A 25,601-nucleotide genomic window follows, 5' to 3' on the forward strand; every position below is an offset into this window, starting at 1 on the left:
TCATCACCAGGTTCAGCCTGAAGACTGGAATGAAGGAAGAGGAGCTGAGTCTTCTGCTCCACTCTCCACCACCACTCTCCCAAAGTGATGAGAAGTAACACCATTTTAACTTGGCATTTTCCTTTGTCCACCAACCCCTCTCCACATAATTGTATTCACCTGACTTCTAACTCCCAAAAGAGAGATCATGCAAATCCACACTCTCCAACTCAGATCCCTGCTCCCAAATTAACTGTGGCCTCTTCCTCCTGACATTCCCTTACTTAAAAAGAAAATTCTGTCAGAACAAGTGGCTTTCAGAGAACTAACATCACTTCAAGATCAAATTTCTTCCATAAGTGGCCTGGAATCTACTTCCCAATGTGTACAGATTACAAACAAAAATGCCACAGGTCACTACAAAAGTAATTTAAATATACTTGAGGATCGATGATAAGCTAATAGTTCAATAACTCTTTCCTACTACCCTTCCCCAAATGCCTTTCTTGCCCCAAAAAGAAAGTGGCAAAATTTTCACATTTTTGAGAAAAGGAAATATTTCTTACTTGTCAGACTACAAACAATATCTTTGACCCCTAGTTGTGGAATTTAAGATAAGCTGAGAGACAGTAAATTTCGTAAGTTTTGATCTATTTATTGGCCAGAAAAGCAAATGTACCTTTTTGAGCTAGATGGCTGAAGCTATGTTTATTTCTTATGGTTTCTTCCCTTTGATTAAACCTTTCCAGGTGTATAAAAAAAAAAATCTGTCATTTGGCTCAAGATCGTAACAAATTGTTGACTTTTGCTATCCTTTGGTTACTGAGCCTACAAAATATAGATTCTAATACCTAATAATTGTAAATATTTACAAAGTTACTAAATCACTATCTTTTTAATTCTTGATCTATAAAGTAGAAACTGTGTGTGTACAGAAAAAGACATGGAAGATACATGAACTGATAAAATGGTTACTTCTGGGGAAGGGATCAGGATTGGAGAGTTCAAGAGCCTCTTTAACCTAATCTGTAAAACTTTAATTTTGTGCAATAATGCATTCATATTTTATTTGCATAATTAAAAACCAGTCAGATCTGAAATACACAGAACTAGTTGGTTACATACTCAGTTTTGAAAATTATAATATTTATTGAAAGTTCATTGTTTACAAAGCAGTTTACATTCATTATCCCATTAAATCCTCAAACAACCCTAAAAAGATACCATTACTGTCCTCCCCCCCCATTTAGAAATGAGTAAACTGAGAGAGAAGTTAGGAAGTGCCCTGTTCAAGATCACACAAATGTTGGGACTCAAAAGGAACTCCAAAACCACACTAAAGCCAACAGGAAATTTAACATACTAGTTATAGTCCTGCTAAGGGAATACTGAGTTAATTCGGGAGTGAAAACACTTTTTAACTTTTGCCCTCGTTAAAGAGCTCCAAAAGAAAATCTGCTTATTTGTCAGCCTCAATAAAGCAAGCACTATGAACATTCTGAGGTATTTGATTGGCTTATTAACTATGCTGAACATGGTTGTAGCATCCTGAACCTACTTAAAGTTTTAAGAGATTTAAGTAGAATTGTAGTACTGAGCCAGGTACCACAGTCCCATACCTCAGCTATTTTGGTTAATTCTAAGTGAAGTACGATAGACAGTTTCAGCTGGACTGCACTTTATGGTATGGATCTGTTTCTAATAAAGGAAAAAAATCTATGATTTGAGTTTTATCTACCCAAGAAACCCCGTAATTTTCTTTGCACCAACTATAAACGATCTAGTAAAGACACTTCGTTGAATCAATACGTATGTACCAATTTGATTTACATCACCACTAGAAGATCAGCTAGGAGTCTTGCTACAAGAACCTCTAATGTAAGGGAACTACTCAATCCCTGGGGAAGCCCTTGATCCCTGAAATTCTCTTTCCTTCTAACTTTAATAAGGTTTAGCTACATCCAATGACTCTTGAAATCCAGTGAACAGCCTATCTTTTAACCTGACCTTTCCCAGGATGGCACAAGAGATGTGGTTAAGCCTGGATGAAATACACACAAGGCTTATTTCTACTCTTATACACCAAATCTTTCATAATAGCATTGTTTTTAAGTTGATTACATACTCTGGACTTACATAGCAGACACTTTAATAAATATTAGCTCTGTTTCAACTTCCATCTTGCATAGTTTTTCTGGTTATTTTTATCTAGTTCAGAAAATCTTCACTGTTAGTGCTACAAATTAACTTTAGTACTCAGTCAAGTTCTGAGAGAGTTTCAAACATTAACATGATCCTAAATGAGATCAGAAAGCTATGTATCTTTGAAAACTTTTATAAAATATTTATCTTCCAATTAAGGAATAAATAGATAGGGGCGCCTGGGTGGCTCAGATGGTTAAGCGTCTGCCTTCAGCTCAGGTCATGATCCCGGGGTCGTGGGATCGAGCCCCACATTGGGCTCCTGGCTCAGTGGGGAGCCTGCTTCTCCTTCTCCCTCTCCCTCTCTCCCTGCTCAGGCTCTCTCCTCTCTCTATCTCTGTGTCTCAGATGAATAAATAAAACCTTAAAAAAAAAAGGAATAAATAGATAAAACCCACTAAAATGATACGGAAAACATGGCATTATAGTTTATAAGCAATAATAAGGCGCCTGGGTGGCTCAGTTGGTTGGGCGACTGCCTTCGGCTCAGGTCATGATCCTGGAATCCCGGGATCGAGTCCCACACTGGGCTCCCTGCTCAGCGGGGAGTCTGCTTCTCCCTCTGACCCTCCCCCCTCTCATGCGCGCTCTCTCATTCTCTCTCTCACATAAATAAATTTTAAAAAAAACTATGTATCTTTGAAAACGTTTATAAAATACTTATCTTCCAATTAAGGAATAAATGGATAAAACCCCCTAAAATGATAGGGAAAACATAGCATTACAGTTTATAACCAATAATAAACTGAAGAGTTTTCTATAGCAAAAAAAAAAAAAAAAAGAAGAAGAAGAAGAAATGGTTACTTTCAATCTACAGTTTTGGTATTGCTCGTTTTATATTCAGTGGCATCAGTTCATACTACACATGCTGTTTCAAGTTCCTTTCCCAAACTCTATTCTCCCATCTACCATCTTTCCTTATAAATGATGACCTCATGACTTTTTAAAGAACATCAAAACCTTAAAAGTTAACAATTATAGTTTTCCTTTTCCACCATTAGGGCAATCCCTCCCTCTTTCATCCTGCACCCAACATAAAGTTACCTCCTCACCCTCTCAGTGGGTCTCAGTAAATTCACTCAGATATTAAGACAACTAAGTTCCTTTTTTTTTTTAAGATTTTATTTATTTGTGGGGAGGGGAGAGCACGAGCAGGGGGAGGGGCAGAGGGATAAGCAGACTCTCCAATAAGCAGTGAGCCCAATGCAGGGCTCGATCCCAGGACCCCAGGATCATGACCTGAGCTGAAGGCGGACACTTAACTGATTGAGCCACCCAACTAAGTTCTATATTGTGCTTTTCCCACCTTCCTTTCTAAAATTATGATTTCTATGGCTCTCTTCCCTCACCAGTTCAAGATTTACCATTTCCAGAAAAGCCATTATTTAATCCTGATTCCTGAATTCCTATCACCACAATCCATCCAGTTCTATCTACTTATAACCATAAAATAACTCTTTTGCCAGTACATCTAGACCAACCAAATAAAGCTCAACTTCTGTCTTCTCTTTAAAGTTTCTACAACTGATTGCTGTATTTTGCTTATTGATGACAATTTAAAAAAAAAACAACTCAGGAAAAAAAATTTTTTTAAGATTTTATTTATTTATTTGACACAGAGAGAGAGAGAGAGAGAGAGTGAGAGCAGGAACACAAGCAGAGCGAGTGGGGGAGGGAGAAGCAGGCTTCCCGCCAAGCAGGGAGCCCGATGCGGGGCTCGATCCCAGGATCCTAGGATCATGACCTGAGCCGAAGGCAGACGCTTAACGACTGAGCCACCCAGGCGCCCCAAAAACTCAGAAAATTTTAACAGGCCAAATGTGTATGTGTATGTTGTGTTGTGTTCTACTAGACTGTAACAATTAAAATACAGAATAGTGCCTTTGACATACTTCATAGAATACATAATTCTAGGGGCCCCTGGGTGGCTCAGTTGTTAAGCATCTGCCTTCAACTCAGGTCATGATCCCAGAGTCCTGGGATCGAGCCCCACATCGGGCATCGTGCATCGGGCTCCCTGCTCAGCGGGAAGCCTGCTTCTCCCTCTCCCACTCCCCCTGCTTGTGTTCCCTCTCTCTGTCAAATAATAAAATCTTAAAAAAAAATACATAATTCTAAAATAATTTAGGAAATACTGGGGCACCTGGGTGGCTTAGTCAATTGAGCCTTCAATTCTTAATTTCAGCTTGGGTCATGATCTCGGGGTCATGAAATCGAGCCCCACATTGGGCTCCGTGCTGGGTATGGAATCTGCTTAAGATTCTCTTTCCCTTGGGGAGCCTGGGTGGTTCAGTTGGTTAAGCGTCGCCTTTGGCTCAGGTCATGATCCCAGGGTTCCAGGATGGAGCCCATCCTTAGCTCCCTGCTCAGCGGGGAGTCTACTTCTCCCTCTGCCCTCCCATCCCTCCCCCTGCTCGTGCTCTCAAATAAATAAAACCTTAAAAAAAAAAAAAAAAAGATTTTCTCTCTCTCCTTCTGTCCCTCCTCGCCTCTTAAAAAAATTAAAAAATTCTTGGGGCACCTGGGTGGCTCAGTCATTAAGCGTCTGCCTTCAGCTCAGGTCATGATCCCAGGATCCTGGGATCGAGCCCCACACTGGGCTTCCCATGGGAAGTCTGCTTCTCCCTCTCTCGCTTCCTCTGCTTGTGTTCCCTCTCTCGCTGTGTCCCTCTCTGTGAAATAAATAAAATCTTTAAAAAAAAAATTAAAAAATTCTTAAAAAATAGAAAAAAGATTCTTACGTTTAAAAACAATAAAATAAAATAAATTTAGTAATTAAAAAGTTATAAAAATATAAAAGTTCAATGGTGCCTTTGGACCTTTTCTCTTGAAATCATCTAGTTCTCTTTCCTACAATAAAAAATATGTATTTAGGGCGCCTGGGTGGCTCAATTGGTTAAGCAACTGCCTTTGGCTCAGGTCATGATTCTGGAGTCCCGGGATCAAGTCCCACATTGGGCTCCCCGCTCAGTGGGGAGTCTGCTTCTCCCTCTGACCCTCCCCTGTCTCAGCTCTCTCTCTCCCATTCTCTCTCTCAGATAAATAAGATCTTAAAAAAAAATATGTTCTTTAATTTTAAAATTTTTGGTAATTTTTGGGGCTCCTGGTTGGCTCTGCTGGTGGAGTATGCAACTCTTGATCTTGGGGTTGTGAGTTCAAGCCAAACGATGGCTATACAGATTATTTAAAAATAAAATCTTTAAAAAAATTTACTTGGTAATTCTTAAAGATTAAAGCATATCAGAGCAAGGACAATAAAGAGATGATCAGTGAAAAGTTTTTGGGAGAATCTCAGAGTACCATCCCACCATTTTTTTTCATAAATTATTTCTAAGTACAAAGAACAAAATACAGTTTTACAGGAAAGACCCGACAGTCATACCTGTAACAAAGTTATCAAACCTAGCATCACCAAGAGTGAGGCAACCTGATACTGTGTCTCATGGTAGGATGCAATAAATACACACAAGTGATACAGTATTTTTGCCAAAATATTTAACCTGAATCTAACCACCTAAAGCCTTATAAACTTAAAATTTAACTAAAATGCTCTTTTTCTCATGTTTTAGTCTCAATTTTGCCACTATCAAAGGGTCTCTGGGAGGACCCCCAACAACCCCCATAAAGAATGGAGTTGTAGAATACATATGAATTTGTTATCAAAGAGACCTAACTTTGAATTCTGGATCTGCTACCTACTAAACTTACATAAACCCTGGGCCTCAGTTTCCTCATCTATAAAATGAGATTGTATAAAATACTGCCAACTTCAGAGGTTGCTTTAAAAATCAAATAACAGGGCGCCTGGGTGGCTCAGTTGGTTAAGTGACTGCCTTCGGCTCAGGTCACAATCCCAGAGTCCCGGGATCGAGTCCCACATCAGGGTCCCTGCTCGGCAAGGAGCCTGCTTCTCCCTCTGACCTTCTCCCCTCTCATGTACTCTCTCTCATTCTCGCTCTCTCAAATAAATCAATCTTTAATAAATAAATAAATAAATAAATAAATAAAAATAAAAATCAAATAACATGGGACACCTGGGTGGCTCAGTTGGTTAAGCGACTGCCTTTGGCTCAGGTCATGATCCTGGAGTCTTAGGATCGAGTCCCACATCGGGCTCCCTGCTCGGCGGGCAGTCTGCTTCTCCCTCTGACCCTCCCCCCTCTCACGCGCTCTCTCTCTCTCATTCTCTCTCAAATAAATAAAAATCTAAAAAAAAAAAAATAAAATAAATCAAATAACATATCTAATAAATGTAAAATGTCTAAAATACCACCTGGCATATTAGAGCTATTCAGTATATGTAGGTTGCCCTACCATAACACACATTTGTTCTCTATGATGTGTCATGGTTAACAAAGGATTTTTATACAGTCTCATCATCTGATTCTCCCTGTAAACCATAGCTACAAGTCAGTGAAAATAAATACTAACATAAATCTTCCTGCAAGGAGTTAATTTTTCTAACATTATAAAAATCAAAGCATTTGTATTCATTTGTACATGCTCTCTATACTGGCAGTACTGGTTTTGCATACTCCCAATATGCACAAATTTCAGTTACCACAGTTAAGTAAGATCAGTCCCCCAAAAACATCCTTCAAATTTTAATTACCATGGTATATAAACTGTGAGGAGTTGAATAAAATAAAAACTTTACTGTGGGTTCCTCAGTCCACAACAGATGTGCATCATGATCAGTAACCAATCTCATCACTTCTTTCAAAGTCTCTTAGTGATGAGTCACTGGCCATGTTCTGTACACACAAACAGCAAATAGTGTGTAATTGTGTTGCCTCCTAGTCTACCAGTGATAAACCCATTTACAAAAACGGACAATCAAGAGAGGGAATTGGCCTACAAAGGTCAAAATGAAGCAAAGAAATGAGGGGTGCCTGGGTGGCTCAGTAGCTGGTTGAGCATCTGACTCTTCATCTCAGCTCAGGTCTTGAGTTCAAGCCCTGCACTGGGATCCACACTGGGCATGGAGCCTACTTAAAAAAAAAGAAAGCAAAGAAATGAAAAGTGATAATACTGGAAGTAAAATCTGAATAGGAAATAAATTGAGTTACATGCATCAGAGGAACTCAGTACAGGCTAAGTTTTCAACATAAATAAGGAAAGCGATTATGACAACAAGGATGAAGATGTCCCAGAGGAAGTGACACCAGCAAAAAAAAAAAAAAAAAACTCTCAAAGATATTACATGACACTGAAAGTGCAAAGGATTAATGATAGAAGCCATGGCATCCAAAAGATATTTGCTCCACATCGTAAGTTATATGACAAGAGCAGGCAAGCACTACTTAAACGACTCAATGTTTTTTTATGTCTTTTATTATTACTTTTTAAAGATTTTGTCAGAAAGAGAGAGAGCGAGCACACAAGCAGGGGGAGAAGCAGGCAGAGGGAGAAGCAGGTTCCCTGCTGAGCAAGAAGCCCGATGTGGGAGTCAATCCCAGGATCCTGGTATCATGACCTGAGCCGAAGGCAGACACTTAACAACTAAGCCACCCAGGTGCCCTGACTGATTGCTTTTTAAGTAGGCTCCATGCCCTACACAGGATTTGAACTCATTACTCAGATATTAAGAGTCACATGCTCTACTGAATGAGCCAGCCAGGTGCCCCTAAAACACTTTAATATTCAATGTTTCTAATCCTTTAGTGTACCTAAATAAAGAAGTATACCAAATATCAGCTTTACTACTTTTTCATTTCCTCATACATTTATAACCAACAATGAAATAGTTTTTTTAATACTTTAACAAAAAATTTAAAAGGTCACTTCATAATTTTTCCCGTTGATCATCTTGTGTGGTTTCAGCTTGCATACTCATTTTTATAGTCCCACACTACCATGCAAAGTGAAGACTGCCGGTACATATATATGTGGATATATATGGGGGTTATGTATATATATATTTTTCTCACTTAGCCCCAAACCATCTAAGAGTAGTATACCATGGCTCTTTCACCTCTAAATACTTAAGTGTATGTTTCCTAAGAATATTTTTTAATCTAACCACAGAACAGTTGTCAACTTCGATAAATTCTTCAAGTTACTTTTTAAGAATCTATCTATTCTTCAGGAATGAAAGATGGAATCAATGCCTGCTGTTCAAAGACAAAAACAGTAGCTATGAAATTCAGAAATTAGTTTTTCCGATGTAATATCATTCAGGCAATTATACAGTTTAACTTTGAAGTTTTAAGACAATATCAGTAGTAAAAGTGAAAGGATAAAAATAAAGTAAAGGGGGGCCTGGGTGGCTCAGTCCGTTGTCGACTCTTGATTTTGGCTCAGATCATGATCTCAGGGTTATGAGATCGACCCCACCCACATTAAGCTCCATGATGGGCATGGAGCCTGCTTAAGATTCTCTCTCCCTGCCCCCTCTTCGCTCTCCCCCACCCAACTCGCTCTCGATCTCTCTAAAAAAAAAAAAAGTAGATGGGTAAAGAAAACTTCCTAAAGCCAGTCAAATATTCAAATTCAATAATTTTAAACACTTCCTACATATATAGGGAATAAAAAATAATTTTTGTAACCCTTACTTTAAAATGTTATCCTTCCAGGAATTCAACAATCACAAATGGAACCTCATGATGCTACACAAAAATGCTAAACTAAATCCATGATAGGGTTTGGTTTAAGTACACAGTACAAAAAAATTATCACAATTAGTCAGGAAGAGAAATTTATTTATGTATTTATGTACATATATATGTATTTATTTTAAGGTAGTTTATTATTATTGTTTTATGTAATCTCTACCCCAACATGGGACTTGAACTCAGGACCCTGAGATCAAGAGTCCCATGCGCCACCAACTGAGCCAGCCAGGTGCCCCAGGAAATAATATTTAATTGAATTCATGACATTTTTTTAGCATCTGCCATGTGCCAGACACTGTCAATATGCTGGTTACTAAGTGTGGCATGGCTCCTGCCCTCAGAATCTATAGAGAATAAGTAGAAAGACAATCGCGTTATATTTTGCTATCTGCAGAAAAGAGAAGCGGAGAACCTTATCTAGCAGGAAAGGAGGGAGATGTCAAAAATTTCCTAAAGGATATAACTAACATCTAAGCTGAAACTTGAATGATAAACAGAATTAAAGAGAGGAGGAAAAGTGTTCAATTCAAAAGAACTGCATATGCAAAGGCCCAAAGTAAAAGAGGGCACAGATCTCTAAGAAAAGAGAAAATAGCTGAGCACAGTATCATTTTCAGTTAATGGGAAAAGAGAAAGAGAGAATGTAGTGTAATGGAAAGAAATTCAACCTGTAAAGACCTGGTTTCCAGGTTTTGCTCTACAACATTTTTTTTTCATTTCAAAGATTTTATTTATTTGCGAGAGAGAGGAGAGAGAGAGTATGAGGGAGGAGGGTCAGAGGGAGAAGCAGACTCCCCGCTGAGCAAGGAGCCCAATGTGGGACTCGATCCCGGAACTCCAGGATCATGACCTGAGCCGAAGGCAGTCACCTAACCAACTGAGCCACCCAGGCGCCCTGCTCTACAACTTAATAGTTATGTAACTTTAAGACAAGTCTCTTTACCTTTTCGGGCCTTTATTTCCTAATGAGCAAAATGAGGACACTACCATATTCCCCCTCAAAAGGCTGTCTCTAGGGATCAAATTTTTAAAAGCATATAACAAGCATAAAAGCAAAAGAATGATAAAAAAGAATTCTGCTCACCAAAATATAGCATTAATATATAAAGTGATAAATTACAGACTGGAAAAAGTATTTGTGGCTCATACGTCCAAGAAAGAACTCGTATCCAAATATATAAAGAATCTACAAATCAACAATTAAAAGATGAACAAACCAATAAAAAGGGGGGCAAAAGATCTGAATAGACATTTCATCAAAGAAGATATACAAACGACCAATAAGCACATGGAAAGGCATTAAACATCATTAGCTATCAGAAAAATACAAATTAAAATAATCAGATACTACTTTATACTCGCTAGCATGGCCAATATCAAAAACCAAATGAGGGCACTAGGGTGGCTCAGTTGGTTAAGCATCTGCCTTCAGCTAAGGTCATGATCCCAGAGTCCCACATTGGGCTCCGTGCTCAGCGGGGAGTCTGCTTCTCCCTCTGCCCCCTCCCCCTGCTGGTGCTTGCTCGCTCCCTCCCTCTCTCTCTTTCTCTAATAAATAAATAAAATCTTAAAAAAACAAGACAAAAACATGCTCTCAGGTATATGGGGCAAGGGCAGCTGTCATACATTGTTGGTGGGGTGGAGTATAAAATGGAATAGCACTTTAGGAGTTTAACGATCTCTAAAGTTACACATATATTTATCATATGACCTAGCCATTATGGCTTTGTATATGAAAACATGTCCATACCAACTTGCATAAGAATATTTATCACAGCCTTATTCATAATACCCCAAACAGAAAACCACCTAAATGTCCACCAAAAAGAGAATAAACAAATCATGGTATACATACACAATAGAATATATTCAGCAATAAAAAGGAACAAACTATGAAAACACATGGACAAATCTCAAAGACATATTATTACATGAAAGAAGCCCCTCCCAGAAGAGAACCTGCTATAATTCCACATATATATGGGAAAACCTATCTATGGTGATACGAGTCAGATACAGGGATGGAAAGGGACACTAACTGCAAATGGGCACAAGGGAACTTTCCATTGAGATGGAAATGTTCTCTGTATACTGTTTTGAATAGCGACTACACTGCCAAAACTCACCAAACTGAACACAAGACCTGTGCATTCTAATGTACATTACATATATCTCAATTTTTTAAAAAATGACATCATGGGTACACAATCAGCAACATCCAGAAAGTGGGAAATTCTGTAAGACAAGTGACCACATTTTTCCACCAGAAAAGAAAAAGAAAAAAGGGGAGAAGCGACCTATACGTTAAGAGAGACTTCAGAGGGGTGCCTAGGCGGCTCAGTCGTTGAGCGACTGCCTTCTGCTCAGATCATGATCCCAGGGTCCTGGGATCGAGACCTATGTCGGGCTCCCTGCTCACTGGGGAGCCTGCTTCTCCCTCTCCCACCCCCCTGCTTGTGTTTCTCCCTCACTGTGTCTCTCTCTGTAAAATAAATAAAATCTTAAAAAAAAAAGAGAGAGATTTCAGACACACAGCAACATCCAAAACATATGGATGGACCTTGTCTGAAAAATGAGATAACCAACCACTAAAAAAAAAAAAAAAAAAAGATTTGGGAAATTTGAATAATAAAGATATTAAGAAATTGTTCAGGGGCACCTGGTTGGCTCAGTCAGTAGAGCATGAGGCTCTTGATCTCAGGGTTATAAGTTCAAGCCTCACACTGGGTATACAGATTACTTAAAAATAAAATCTAAAAAAAAAAGAAAAAGAAAAAGAAATTGTTCATTGTTTTACTGTGACACTGGTAATGTGGCTATGGTTTTAAAGTCTTTGTATTACAGAGCATCATGAATGAATCTCACAATGTTGGGTAAAACAAGCCAGACACAAAAGAATACACTGTATTATTCCATTTCTTAAAAGCTCAAAATCAAGTAAAACTAATTATAGTGCTGGAAGTCTCCACTGGGGAAGAAAAACAAACTAGTGATTGGGAGAGGCATGAGGAAGCTTCTCAGGTGGTGGCAATTCCAACTCTTGACAGAGTGGTAGTTACAAGGGTATTCATTTTGTGATCATTCACTGAACTATAATAAGTTTATGTTTTATGCTCTTTTCTGTTATGTGCATTATACTTCACAAATAGTAAGTTTTACTTTTACTACTGACTTACTAAAAACTTAGATATATAAAACTGAAGTATTTATAGATGAAATAAATAAATGCATCTGGGATTTAACTCAAAACTGAGAGGGAGTGGAGGACACAGATGAAAGAAGAGTTCCTTGTGTCAATGATTTTTGCAGTTGGTGATTAAGTATAGAGTTCATTACACCATTGTTTACTTTGAGCACGTTTAAATTTTTCCATAAGTTTTTTAATGTTTATAACCTCAATTACTGCACTTCTAAGGAACAAGGATATACTCAAAGAAAAACAAATACATAATTAAGTTCACCATGTTTTTATTTTGAATGCCCCTCCCAAGTGAATATAACCTAATGCCCGATAACACAAAAACGAGCAAATAAACTAGAGGAGTCCACAGTGTAAACTTTCACAAGAGTTTTTAGTGACATGTAAATGACAGTGATAAATTCAGAATGATATAAAATTGTATCAAGCATAATCAGGTACATAAAATACTTTTATGCATGGGAAAAAACTAGAAGATATGCTAAAATGGTGATGCTGGTTAAGTTTGGGAGGAGTGACTTTCTTGTATTTTTCACAACTGGCATATGTAACTTTTATCACTAGAGGGGGGAATGTCCTCTTAAAAATACTGATTCTGGGGCGCCTGGGTGGCTCAGTCATTAAGCGTCTGCCTTCGGCTCAGGTCATGATCCCAGAGTCCTGGGATCGAGCCCTGCATCGGGCTCCCTGCTCAGCGGGAAGCCTGCTTCTCCCTCTCCCACTCCCCCTGCTTGCGTTCCCTCTCTCGCTGTGTCTCTATCAAATAAATAAATAAAATCTTAAAAAAAAAAATTGATTCTATCAAATTTGAGGGAAGAAACAAAAACATTAATAAACTGTGGAAGAGTGATCACTATTACATTCCAAAAGACTGATCAGTATGGAAAAAGGTAAACAAAATTTTACCCATGGGAAAATCTTATTTGAATTTTTCTCAAGTCTTTTGTATTATCCCTGTATTTAATTACAATTCTAGGAGTCTTTTTAATATCAATTAATCCCTTAGTACAACGAGCCAATAAACTATTTTTAGACTTTAACAGCATATAAAAAAGCATTATACCCAAAGGAACTTCTTTTCAGAAACTGAATAGAAGCTATTTCACAGCTAAGCCAGTGCTTCTGGTGTAAAGTCCTGTGGCAATGAACCTATCAGATGCTTGTGAAATGAACAGATTTTGATTCAAATGGACATGTATCAGCTTGCCATTTTATTCCCATTAGAGCTTTAGCAGAAGCCAATGAATTTTACTAATATGGGCAGGTATACACAGTCATTCAAATCATTATTACAATAGAACAAGTTTGAGAAATTTTAGCCAATAGTTTTGTTTTCAGATGGGTCTTTTTTTTTTTTTTTAAGATTCTATTTATTTGAAAGAGAGAGACACAGTGAGAGAGGGAATACAAGCAGGGAGAGTGGGGGAGGGAGAAGCAGGCTTCCCGCTAAGCAGGGAGCCCGATGTGGGGCTCGATCCCAGAACCCTGGGATCATGACCTGAGCCAAAGGCAGATGCTTAATGACTAAGCCACCCAGGCGCCCCTTCAGATGGGTCTTAAAACTAAGTCTATCATCAAATTAAGGAGATATATCAGGTGATTAGAAAATTCTCAACCTATGAAAAATGAGAAGGCTGTTCTTACACAGGGAAGGCTGAGAGGCACAGAGATGTGCTAAGGCAGCCTTACTTCATCTAAAACCACCACACACACTTGACCATGGCATTAGAAATTCCTATTCTGCTTTGGCTCACGGCTGGTACAAAGTTCCAGCTTGACTTAAGATGGCACAAGTATCAAGAGGGGCTTTCTTGAATGTGCTATTATAATGGCCACATGGATTCCATAAAGGGAGAAATGCAAAAAATATAATTTATTTAAATTATAAAAACCTTTAATAAGGCTTTGTACAAAATTTTTACAATGCTTTTTTTTTTTTTTTTTTTGATTAAACTCTACACCCATTGTGGGGCTCAAACTCATAACCCGGAGATCACAAAAGTCACATGCTCTACCAACTGAACAAACCAGGCACCCCCAGAATTTTTAAAATACAGAATCTGGAATAATTTTGTGTCACATATGAAGAACTGGTAAAAAACGAAGAAATAAAGTACAGAAGAAAATGGATCTCCCCAACTGTTTGTGTCCTCCATAACATAATGTTTGGGATGGTTCCTAATATTTTCATAAATGACACAGAAGACAACATGGGGGTAACACTGTGAACACAGGGAGATAAACTGGGAAAGCTCACAAGCCAAGTGAATGAATGTTATATGATTAGCCTCTGACTTGGGTAAGGTAAAAGGCCCAGAAAAATAAGTAATTCATATTCATTCATTCATACTCAATAAAAAGTCATCCAAATCTATACTGATACCTCATGACATCAGCCAAGAATCTCTGGTAGGGTTTTTCATAAAGTGCACTCAATAATTGGTGAATTAAATATACTACCATAGACATAAAAATTAACATAAAAAATCAAAATTAGGGACATTTGGGTTGCTCTGTTGGTTAAGGGGCTCTTAGTTTGGGCTCAGGTCATGATCTCAGGGTCCCGGGATTGAGCTCTGCGTTGGGCTCCACACTCAGTGGGGAGTCTGCTGGAGGATTCTCTCTCTCCCTCTTCCCTTCCCCTCATGTGCACACCTGCTCTCTCTCTCTAATAAATAAATCTTAAAAAAAAAAAATCAAAATTAGGGGCACCCAGATGGCATAGTCGGTTGAGCCTCTGACTCTTGATTTTGGCTCAGGTCATGATGGGTCATGAGACTGAGCTCCGAGTCAGGCTCTTCACTCAGTGCAGTCTGCTTAAGCCTCTCTCTCTCCCTCTGCCCCTCCTCCGAACTCTCACTCACTCATTCTCTCTCTAAAACAAATAAACAGGGGCACCTGGGTGGCTCAGTCGTTAAGCGTCTGCCTTCGGCTCAGGTCATGATCCTAGGGTCCTGGGATCGAGCCCCACCTCAGGCTCTCTGCTCAGCGGAAAGCTTGCTTCTCCCTCTCCCACTCCCCCTGCTTGTGTTCCCTCTCTTGCTGTGTCTCTCTCTGTCAAATAAATAAAATCTTCAATAAAATAAAATAAAAATAAAACAAATAAGAAATATAATCAAGCCTCCTGCATGTTTACACTTCCTCTAACGTATCCCCATTACCAACTGCAAAAGTACGTATAACTTTACATGATTGACTCTTCACATCTCAGATTCCCTCCCATTCTTATGGTCCAGGAACACTCAACTCCTGGCAATGCTGTTTTGATCTTGTAATGCTGTTTCGTATATATTTGCTTCTGGATATGCTGGTTCCTCTGCTTGGAATTTCCTTCCTTGCCTTCTGACCTGCTTAGACAATACTTAACGTTCCAATACCAAACTTAGTAGTTACCTCCTCTTTGAATCTCCTCCTCAGTCATTCCCTCCTTTCTCTTGCCTCTGTACTTTGTACTTCCTAAATTTCATTTATCACAGTATAGCATAATTATTTGTTTATATGGCTCTTATCAGAGTATGAGGACAGGGTACAAGATATTCATTTCTGTATACCTAATATTTATTAAACACCAACAGTAAGCCTGACAATGTTTGTTGAATAAATGAGCACAAAACCAAAAAGGACAAAATTTCTGAACTTATAATTCTTATAGTTTTGATAACCACATCAAGAAACAGTTAACAGGTAGAAAAGATGTGGAGAAAGGCAATTATAATAATTAAAGAAAAAAAAAAGAAGCAACTTCCATGTAAGGAAAGACTAAAGAAAACAGGTTTCTTCAATTTAGAAAGTCTGAGATGTGTTATAACTAAAGGTACAAAAGGTAAATGGAACAAATGATACTGTTGACTAAATCCTAGAAGTTTTCAACTAGGCAGCAACACTGTATCTTAAAGGAGTTCTTTTTAGGAATTCCATTTCTAAAAGATTCCATTTAACAGAGAGTAAATTTAAACTCAAGGTACTAAGCCAAAACAACAATGGTGGAAGTAGGCCACATATGAAGCATTTAGCATGGTGCCAAGCAGAAAATATACATCTGAGATACGCTATTATATGGTTTCTATCAGTAAAGTGTGCAACTCCCTCTACAGGAAGTCAATGAGTAACAACAATCAGCACTTTTCAGTCCACAACAACCTGCTGCAGGTAACACTGAGGCAAATATTTATTGCTAAGAAAGCTCCTTGGTAATCACTATATTGTACACCTTAAACTCATTTAATACTATATGTTAACTATACATGAATTAAAAGAAATAAAATTAAATAAGCTCCTTGGTACAGAAGATGAATATGTGTAACTGCTACTGCAAAAAAGCTACCTCCACTTTTTGATATGTCTTATTCTGCCATACCACTCATTGAAGTCGACCTCATAAATGCCTGTACTTTACCTTTCCCTTCCTTCAATCACCCATCATGGAGAAATTTCCACTGATAGAAAAGCACGTGTGTGTGTGTGTGTGTGTGTGTGTGTGGTGTGCATTCATACAGATATAAATACACATGCACATATTTTGCTTTGTGCAAGCAGCATTAAGCAGTTTTCACATACTTCTGAACTGACTGCCTCTGATTCAGACACTATGGCTATACAGCTATGATCAGTTTAAAAAACGTCCACAAATTCAACTGGTAGAAAACACATGAAGAAAGGCTTTAAAAATAACTTTTAAGCTCTGAAATTTAAATTAAGGTAGTTAATTATAGTTTTCGGGAACACACAGAAAACAGAAAAACTGCTAAAATAATTCCAGTGGTTCTCAAACTTTGCCATCTACCAGAATCACCTGGTGGGCTTGTTGAAGTCAGCCACTCCCAGAGTTTCTGATTTAGTAAATCTGGGGTAGGACCTAAGAATCTGCATTTCTAACAAGCTCCCAGATGATGTGGTAAGGAGCACACTTTGAAAACAACTAGTTTAAACTATCAGAACTGAGAAAGACCTTGCAGATGAATAAAATAAAGCTTGGATAACAGTCTTCCTGATTACTAATCTAAGGTTATTCCCATTGTTAGAGTTCAGTTATTATATTATACAGATTTATGTATTTTAAGAAGTGCACAACACATTTTGTTCAATTCAATAGACATTTTTCTGAACACTTAAATTAAGACATGATCCTTGCCTTAAAGATGTCTACTCTAGGGCGCCTGGGTGGCTCAGTTGGTTAAGCAACTGCCTTTGGCTCAGGTCATGATCCTGGAGTCCCGGGATCGAGTCCCGCATCGGGCTCCCTGCTCAGCGGGGAGTCTGCTTCTCCCTCTGACCCTCTTCCCTCTCGTGCTCTCTATCTCTCATTCTCTCTCTCTCAAATAAATAAATAAAATCTTTAAAAAAAAAAAAAAGATGTCTACTCTAGCTGGATGAAAAGACTCATGGTCAAATAATTCCAACACAAAGTGGTCCCACAACAGAAATACATATAAAGTGCCTCAGGGGGATGCCTGGGGGGCTCAACTGGTTAAGCAACTGCCTTCGGCTCAGGTCATGATCCCAGGGTCCTGGGATCGAGTCCTGCTTCAGGCTCCCTGCTCAGCGGGGAGCCTGCTTCTCCCTCTCCCTCTGCCTGCTGCTCCCCCTGCCTGTGCTTTCTCTCTGTGTCGAATAAATAAAATCTTTAAAAAATAAATAAATAAATAAATAAATAAATAAATAAATAAAATAAAGTGGAGGAGAACTCAAGAGAAGACTGTCTGCAGGCTTTGGAGAATAATTAGGAGCATACCAAGAAGACACAATAGGGCTGCAGGGAGAGCATTTTAGAGATGCACATTCACAAAAAAAAAAAAAAAAAAAAATCCATCTAGCACCTACTGTGGACCAGATACTGTACCAAGCATGGGGATAAAACGGTGAGAAAAGGCATCATAGCAGGCTTTAATGATGCTTACAATCTGAAAGGGAAACAGACAGTCAAACAATAATTCAAGTAAATATAGTAAATATAAAGTTGCGATTTTGATAGGTGTTATGCATAAGAGATATTTTATACTATACTATAAGAATTTGTAACTGGAAGATCTAGTCAAAGAAATGCTTCCCTAAGAAAAAGGTCTGGAGGATAGTACCTTATTCTATATACCATGTTCAAACCTTTGCACATGAAGAGTGTTTGTAGACACTATTACTATTAAATGGGCATTTTGTGTCCTTTTAAAGTTCAAAGGAGGGATCTTGGTAGGCTACTACTCAACTCTGCAAGACAAAAGGACTGTCAATTAACTTCTTCACCACGCCTAGCACAGACTATGAATACTCATGCCTATTATCCAGGAAGCCCATTTCCCAATATCAACAAACAGGGGAACTGAACTAATTATGAAAGTGGCTCAGTGAACACAGTATAAGAGCAAGGGTAGCTAGATGGTCTCAAGAAATAAGTAGTCTGTTCCTCCTTTCTCTAACGACCAGAACAAGATATGGCAAATTTTTGTTCCTTGCCTCTCCTTCTCTTTGATTCTGTTCTAACCATCACCCTTTTTTTAAAATTTTTTTTAAAGATTTTATTTATTTATTTGAGAGAGAGAGAATGAGAGAGAGAGAGCACACATGGGGGGGGTCAGAGGGAGAAGCAGACTCCCTGCCGAGCAGGGAGCCCGATGTGGGACTCGATCCTGGGACTCCAGGATCATGACCTGAGCCGAAGGCAGTCGCTTAACCAACTGAGCCACCCAGGCGCCCTAACCATCACCCTTCTGATAACTGTCAGCACTGAACCACAGAATGGAGTAGATTAATTTTATTACATTATACTTTGTCTTCATGAAAAGTTAACCAACCAGCAATGTGAGTCTCAATGATATAAATGGTATTACGTTATGTGTGTGCCAGGGAAGTCATGACTTATCCTCATGGAGCATATAATAAAGACAATTAAATTTTCTATCTTGTATCCAGTTAGATATCATAAGAGGTAGGGAGAAAAAAAGAACAGGATTTAGAAAAGGTTGCTTTCAATACACCGGACTAAGGAAACGGTATTGCAAATGGGCTTTAGAAGATGAGAACTAGGGTAGGGACAGGGAGACAAGATAGCACAAGTGTGTAGAAAAAAAACAAGAAGGTAGTTTGGTTTGGCTGGAACATATATGAATTAAGAGTAGCTAGTAAGGGGTACCTGGGTGGCTCAGATGGTTAAGCATCTGCCTTCGGCTCAGGTCATGATCCCAGGGTCCTGGGATCGAGCCCCGCATCGGGCTCCCTGCTCCGTGGGGAGTCTGCTTCTCCCCCTGCTCATGCTCTCTCTCTCTCTCTCTCTCTCTCTCTCTGTCTCAAATGAATAAAAAAATCTTAAAAAAAAAGACGAGTAACTAATAAGACTGTAGTAGTCAACTGGGGCCTGAATATCAGGCTAAGGAGTTTGTGCCTACAATGGCAAAACCCTTCAAGTTAACCAAGCACTTATAAACAACTTCCAGGGACGCCTGGCTGGCTCAGTTGGTTAAGCGTCTGCCTTCAGTTCCAAGTCATGATCCCAGAGTCCTGGGATCAAGTCCTGCAACAGGCTCCTTGCTTCAGCGGGGAGCCCGCTTCTCCCTCTGCCTACAGTCCCCCCTGCTTGTGTTCTCTCTGACAGATAAGTAAAATCTTAAAAAAAAAAAAAAAATTTCCAAAAGGTTAAGTTTTATTTTCACTAACCCACACATGAACAGTTAAAGTTCATAGGAGTGCCTGACTGGCTGAGTCAGTAGAACATACGACCCCTGATCTCAGGGTTTTAAGTTCAAGCCCCACATTAGGGGTAGAGTTTACTTAATAAAAAATTTAAAAATAAAGTTACCCACACCACCACTGACTTTACAGAGTGGGAATATTACGGAGGACAGGAACAACATGATCAGAACCTTGGAAGCACAGTATTAAGAAATAATGGTAAAAATATCCGCCCCCCCCCCCCAAAAAATCCAAGGAAGAGGCTACTACAATAGTCTAGACTAGAGTCCAAACTGTTTGGAGTGGTAGTGAGAACTACATAAAGATGAATATGAGAGGGGCGCCTGGGTGGCTCAGTGGTTAGACATCTGCCTTCAGCTCGGGTCATGATCTTGGGGTCCTGGGATCGAGCCCCGCATTGGGCTCCCTGCTTGGCGAGGAGCCTGCTTCTCCTTTTCCCACTCCCCCTGCTTGTGTTCCCTCTCTCACGTTCTCTCACTGTCAAATAAATAAATAAAATCTTTAAAAAATATGAATATGAGAAATCCATCAAGTCTTAGCTACTGATTAAATATGAAGGATGACAGAAGAAGGAATAATAGATGATAGCACCATTAACAAAAAAAATGCAGTGGTCCCTTCCAACTTAAAACAAAATGTAACAAACAAAAACCTGAGAGAACCTTCTCTGGATTCTGCACTTTAACTTACAGCTGTGACCTGCTCCCCTTTTCTCTTCACAGCCAAACTTCTCTAAACTTCTCTTCATTCACTGTCTCTGTTTAATCTCACACTTATTTTGAAAAATGTCTTCTGCTCCAAATGCCACTGAAACTCATGTTTAAAATCAGCATTAACCTCTATGTTGCCAAATCCAATGAAAATCTCCGTCTTCAATATACTCAGCCTCCGGGTGGCATCTACCTCAGCTGACTACTACCCTCTTCTTTTTTTTTTTTTTACACCATGAAATGTTGTTTAAGAATACAAACTGGAGCCAGACAAACCTGGGTTCAAAAACCAATAACCTCTCCAGTTATTATCTGGTGGTCTGGGACAAATTATATAGCCCCTTCTTATGTCATTTTCCTGATCCATAAAATTGAGATAATGAAAGCACCTACTTCATAGTTACAAGTGTTTTAAATGAATAAAAACACACTAACACTTAACACAGTGCTTGATAAACAGTAATTACCACAGTCCCTTGGCTTCCAAGACATCAGTACTCTCTTGATTTTCCTCATACCTCTCTGGCCCCCCTTCACTCCCTCTGTAAGCTACTCCATGTCTACCCAACTTCATTTACCATACATATGCCAACGAGACACAGGTATATGCCAAAAAGCCCTTCCTGTGGTCCAGAATCATAGTCTGCTACCTACTCAACAGTTCTACCAGATGTTTCACAAGTACCTCACATTCAATCTGTCCAAACTTGCTCAAAACTGAGCTTATGCTCATCCCCTCAATCTCCATACCTGCTCTTCCTTCAGTGTGCCCTATTCTCAATAAAAGGGCTATTACTACCACAAGCCATTCACATAAGAAAACCTTGAGAGTCATGCTTACATGTTACCCCCTTAAAGTCACCCTCCCACACATCCAAGGAACCAAAGTCCTATGATTTTGTTTTCTAAGTATTTCTCAAAACCTCCCTAATTCCACTATCCATATTCTCAACCATACTTCCATCGTTTCTTATCTAAATAACTGCAATAGCCTCCTAATTTGCGTCATCAAATCCATTCTCACTCCCTCTCTGATCCTTTCTCTATGCTGCAGCTGTTATTAGCTCATATATATTACTCCTCTGCTAAATTTGTGCCTTCCCACCGTCTTCAGAATAAAGCCCTACTTGACCTGACCCCTGACTACCTTGTCAAGATTTTAAGTCTCTCCTCCACTTACTTCTCTGCAGTTACCCTAGCTCTTTTGGTTTTGTGTGGTTAGTAGGTTCTTCAAACAGGTCAGATTCCTTCCAACCTCAGGGTTTCTACATATGCTAATCACTTCCTCCTTGCCAGGTTATCTCTTACTCATCCTTCAGGTCTCAGTTTTAAAAGCTTTCTCAGAGAAAGTGTTCTCTGATGCCTCCTCCCACTCCTGAAATTTAGATTAGGTCACCTTATCATATATTCTCACTGCATCCTATATTTACCTTTGTAGTCCTTTGCGTAACTATAATTGACATTACTAACAGAAGTATTTAATTACTGACTTCCCTACCAGACTGGAAGCTTCACAACAGAGGAACCATGCCTGTCTTGCTCATCACTGTATCCCAAGAGCTTTGCATGGCGTCTGACACAAAGTTAAGCGCTTGTAATATTTTCTCATTCATACCACAGGGCTTTGCATTAGCTGGTCCCTCTAGCCAGAGCTCTGCTGACCCAGATCTGGTCCCCTTAAGCCCTTGAACTTCACCAGAATGGCTCCTCACCACTCAGGTCTCAGTCACAAAATACCATCTTTTCAGGCAGCCCTAGTAACCATCAATCTCAAGGTACAATCCTCACCCTAACAAGTACAGATGACCCTTGAACAACACTGGTTTGAATTGCATGGGTTCACTTACATGCAGATATTTTCTGATACACAGAAAATATACGTTTGTTGGCTGTGTATGTTACGGAAGGCTTCTGGTCAAAATAGAGTACTTAAGTTTTGGGGGAGTCAAAAGTTACATGTGGATTTTCAACTGTGTAGAGAGGGTCAGGGCCCCTAGCCCCCGCTTGTTTAAGGGTCAACTGTATTTCATCACCCTCTTAATTTCTTCAAAGCACTCAGCACTACTTGAAACCACAGTATTTGGAAGTTATAAAAAAGTAAGGCCCAAGTAAAGTAGCTGTCACAGCAGAAGCACCTAAAAAACATTTATGCGAATGAATCTCCCGAATGAGAAAGTATTACCTGGGGAATACCCAAAGTTCATCAACAAAACATATACAAACTGTCCTCCAACAAAATCAAAAAAGAGGCAGTATAGCTTAGAAGGCTTGGGAGCCAGACTACCCGCTTTGAATACTCTTTCTCTTCTTAACTGGATAACCTCAGACAAGTTACTTAATTGTACTATGCCTCAGTTTCCAAACCAGAAAATGGGAATCATAGAGCCTACCTCAAAGGGTTGCCGAGAATTAAGTTAGTTAAAATGTGTAAAGTGCCTGTTCCAGGCACATAGTATATACTCAATTAATTAATGTGTACTATTATCCATCAGATTGGGCTTTTTCCTACCTTGTCTCAAATAAACGGGGTGACTTTTCCTTTATCTTATCCACCCAAAAAGGCTCACAATTTTTTGTTGTTGTTATTCACCACACAACTCCAAGGGCATCTTTCAGCAGATTAAGATATGTGAATGGCACCTGCTGGAACTGTGCAATATGGTAGCACCAACCTCAAGTTCTGGCAACCCCCCAGAATTATGATGATCAGAAGATTAAGATGATCAAAAGACACAAGAAACAGAGAAGTACTTTGGAAACTATAAAAGTACTTTAAGTGATCACTATACTTATGAATCTACATTCTCTTGAGGTCACTGTCAGAAGCAAGAGTGTTGGCCAGATTACTGCCCTGACAGGACAGACTTTCTAACTTCTGAGATCCAGGGATACAAAGAGATGGATTAAGGTTGAGGCTACATACTGAATTCACACTGAGGGCCACAACCAGCTCATGAAGCTGTTTCTTAAAAATGATCATAGGGTATTGAACTACAGAGCAATTCACTGTATTTCAGTATTTGCTCACATCAATACCACAACTTTTAACTCATTTTTCTATCCTTCAGAGAGAATATCAAAAGGAAATTTCTTGTTGTAATCAATACAATGAATACTTATGCTGGTTATCCAAGTAAGTTGCTTTAGGATAAGTTAAAAGGAGTAATAAATCCGCACCTTGGTGGAGGATTTTCCATACCATTTAGTTTTGTGAAAATTTGACAGCAACAACAAAACCCTTTATGCTTACTTTGAGCAAAGCCCTGCGAAAGGAAATCTGAGAGTGTTTTTGAGATGTTTTGTGTTAAACTTAAAACTCTAAGATTAACAGCAGAAAACCAGGATGGAAACATACACAGAACCTATCTACTGGGTATTTCTCTTTAAATAGGGATTTTCAGGGGTGACTGGGTGGCTCAGTCGTTAAGCGTCTGCCTTCGGCTCAGGTCATGATCCCAGCATCCTGGGATTGAGCCCCACATCGGACTCTCTGCTCAGCGGGAAGCCTGCTTCTCCCTCTCCCACTCCCCCTGCTTGTGTTCCCTCTCTCGCTGTCTCTCTCTCTCTGTCAAATAAATAAATAAAATCTTTAAAAAATAAATAAATAGGGATTTTCAATCTCGCATTGTTCACATTTTGGACCCAATAACCGTCTGCTGTGGGGGGCTGACCTGTGCATTTAGGATAGTTTAGAAGCATCCTTAGCCTCTACTCACTAGAATACCAGTAGTACTCCCCTAGTCTGACAATCAAAAATGTCTCAAAAAAAAAAAAAAAAAGTCTCCATATATTGCCAAATATCCCAAGGGGGCAAAAAATCACACCCAGTTGAGAATGCCTACTTTAAGTAATCTGTTCCACTTTTCTAAAATATCCACCCAATGTCCTCTCCTCTCCTTTTCAAAACTCCCTCCTGATCTTGCTGATAATGCAGACTTAATCCCAGAGTCCACCTTAATTCTTCATTTGTCTCCAAAATCCTCAGAAATCACTAAGTACAACTCCTTCCATGACAGGTCAGTTCTCTTGTTCAAAACAGCTGGTGATAAAAGTTGATACTAGGACTCAGCACTCATGATCCTCAATCAAGAACTCTTTTCCATAACATGCTGCTATCCATCAGTCAGCAAGTTTTGTCAGTCCTTCACTTTCCCTTCCTTTCCATTTCCACTAACTATACCCCAGAACAGTGGCTCTCAAACTTCTGCATGTATTGGAATCACCTGGCTTGTTAAAACGCAGATTGCTGGGCCCCAATTCCAGAGTTTCTGATTCAGTAAATACAGGGCAGGGCCCCCCAAATGTGCATTTCTGACATGTTCCCAGATACCCAGATAATGCTGAGGCTGCTGGTGAGGGAACCACACTTCAAGAACCACTGTCCTAGAGATCAGGTACCTAATACCTTAGGAGATAACTTACTTCAAGATTCCTTTGGACACACCCCTGACTTGAAACTGCAAAAATATTATTCCTAAAACACCACTTTGATCAAATTACTATTTGATTAAAAACAAACCACAACTTCCAATGACTCTCTATTTTCCATACCTGGCCTTCATAATTGTTTAAAATGTGTTCCGAATATTATCAATGGTGCCTCCCAAAACAAATCTTCTACTTTAGTCCTATGAATCTAGTCAATGTCCTCAGACCAGGCCTTATAAGCATCCCATTCCATAGTAAAGCTTATGCTGTCTTTACCTCCTGCAAGGCCACCCTCTTCCCTCCTCCTCTCTACCTACCTGAAGGAGGCCTTCACCACTGTATTTGCCAAAACCACTCGCTTGGTCACTATCTGCTGTCTTTTTTTATGGTTTAAGTTTTTACCAAGTACTCACAGATAGAGAAAACCCCCAAGAACCTAAAATTTAAAACAGAAAACAATTATATGAGTGACATGCATAAATAAAAAGCTTGACATATACACAAATACTGCTGTTTTAATAGATCAAGTGCAGTAAATTCAAAGTTCACAAAAAGAATGTGCCACCTTTTCCTAACGTGATGGAACACCGGCTGTCAAATATCTGTAGCTACCTCATTTAGGGTGTTAGGCAGACACCTGTAAGGGAAGAAATTTTAAAAGTAGTCTCAAAAAAAGAGAAAGCACTCAGTCTGCAACTCCCTACGACAGAAACGGGTACCATTTGTTTTCTGTATGAAATAACACAAGAAACATGGGGTTCAAGGTCTGGTTCCACCCCTCACCAACTT

The 25,601-nt window shown here is 39.2% G+C and overlaps 1 protein-coding gene across 2 annotated transcripts in view; it reads right to left on the reverse strand.

Annotated features, from left to right (window-relative positions):
- The window catches only part of KDM2A (lysine demethylase 2A), a 108,570-nt gene that overhangs the window by 77,379 nt on the left and 5,590 nt on the right, over positions 1-25,601 (reverse strand). The window contains exon 1 of one of the 2 annotated variants that reach the window (XM_088017876.1): positions 25,130-25,218. The exons of the other annotated variant lie outside the window; for it this stretch is intronic. The gene's annotated coding sequence lies outside the window, so the exon portion shown is untranslated. Of the gene's footprint in view, positions 1-25,129; positions 25,219-25,601 lie in introns of those variants that run through there. 2 annotated transcript variants of the gene reach the window in all.

The sequence above is a fragment of the Eumetopias jubatus genome, unplaced genomic scaffold (genome assembly GCF_037043125.1).
Source record: "Eumetopias jubatus isolate StellerSeaLion01/CBP00866 unplaced genomic scaffold, mEumJub1_p1.0 scaffold_13, whole genome shotgun sequence".
Taxonomy (NCBI): domain Eukaryota; kingdom Metazoa; phylum Chordata; class Mammalia; order Carnivora; family Otariidae; genus Eumetopias; species Eumetopias jubatus.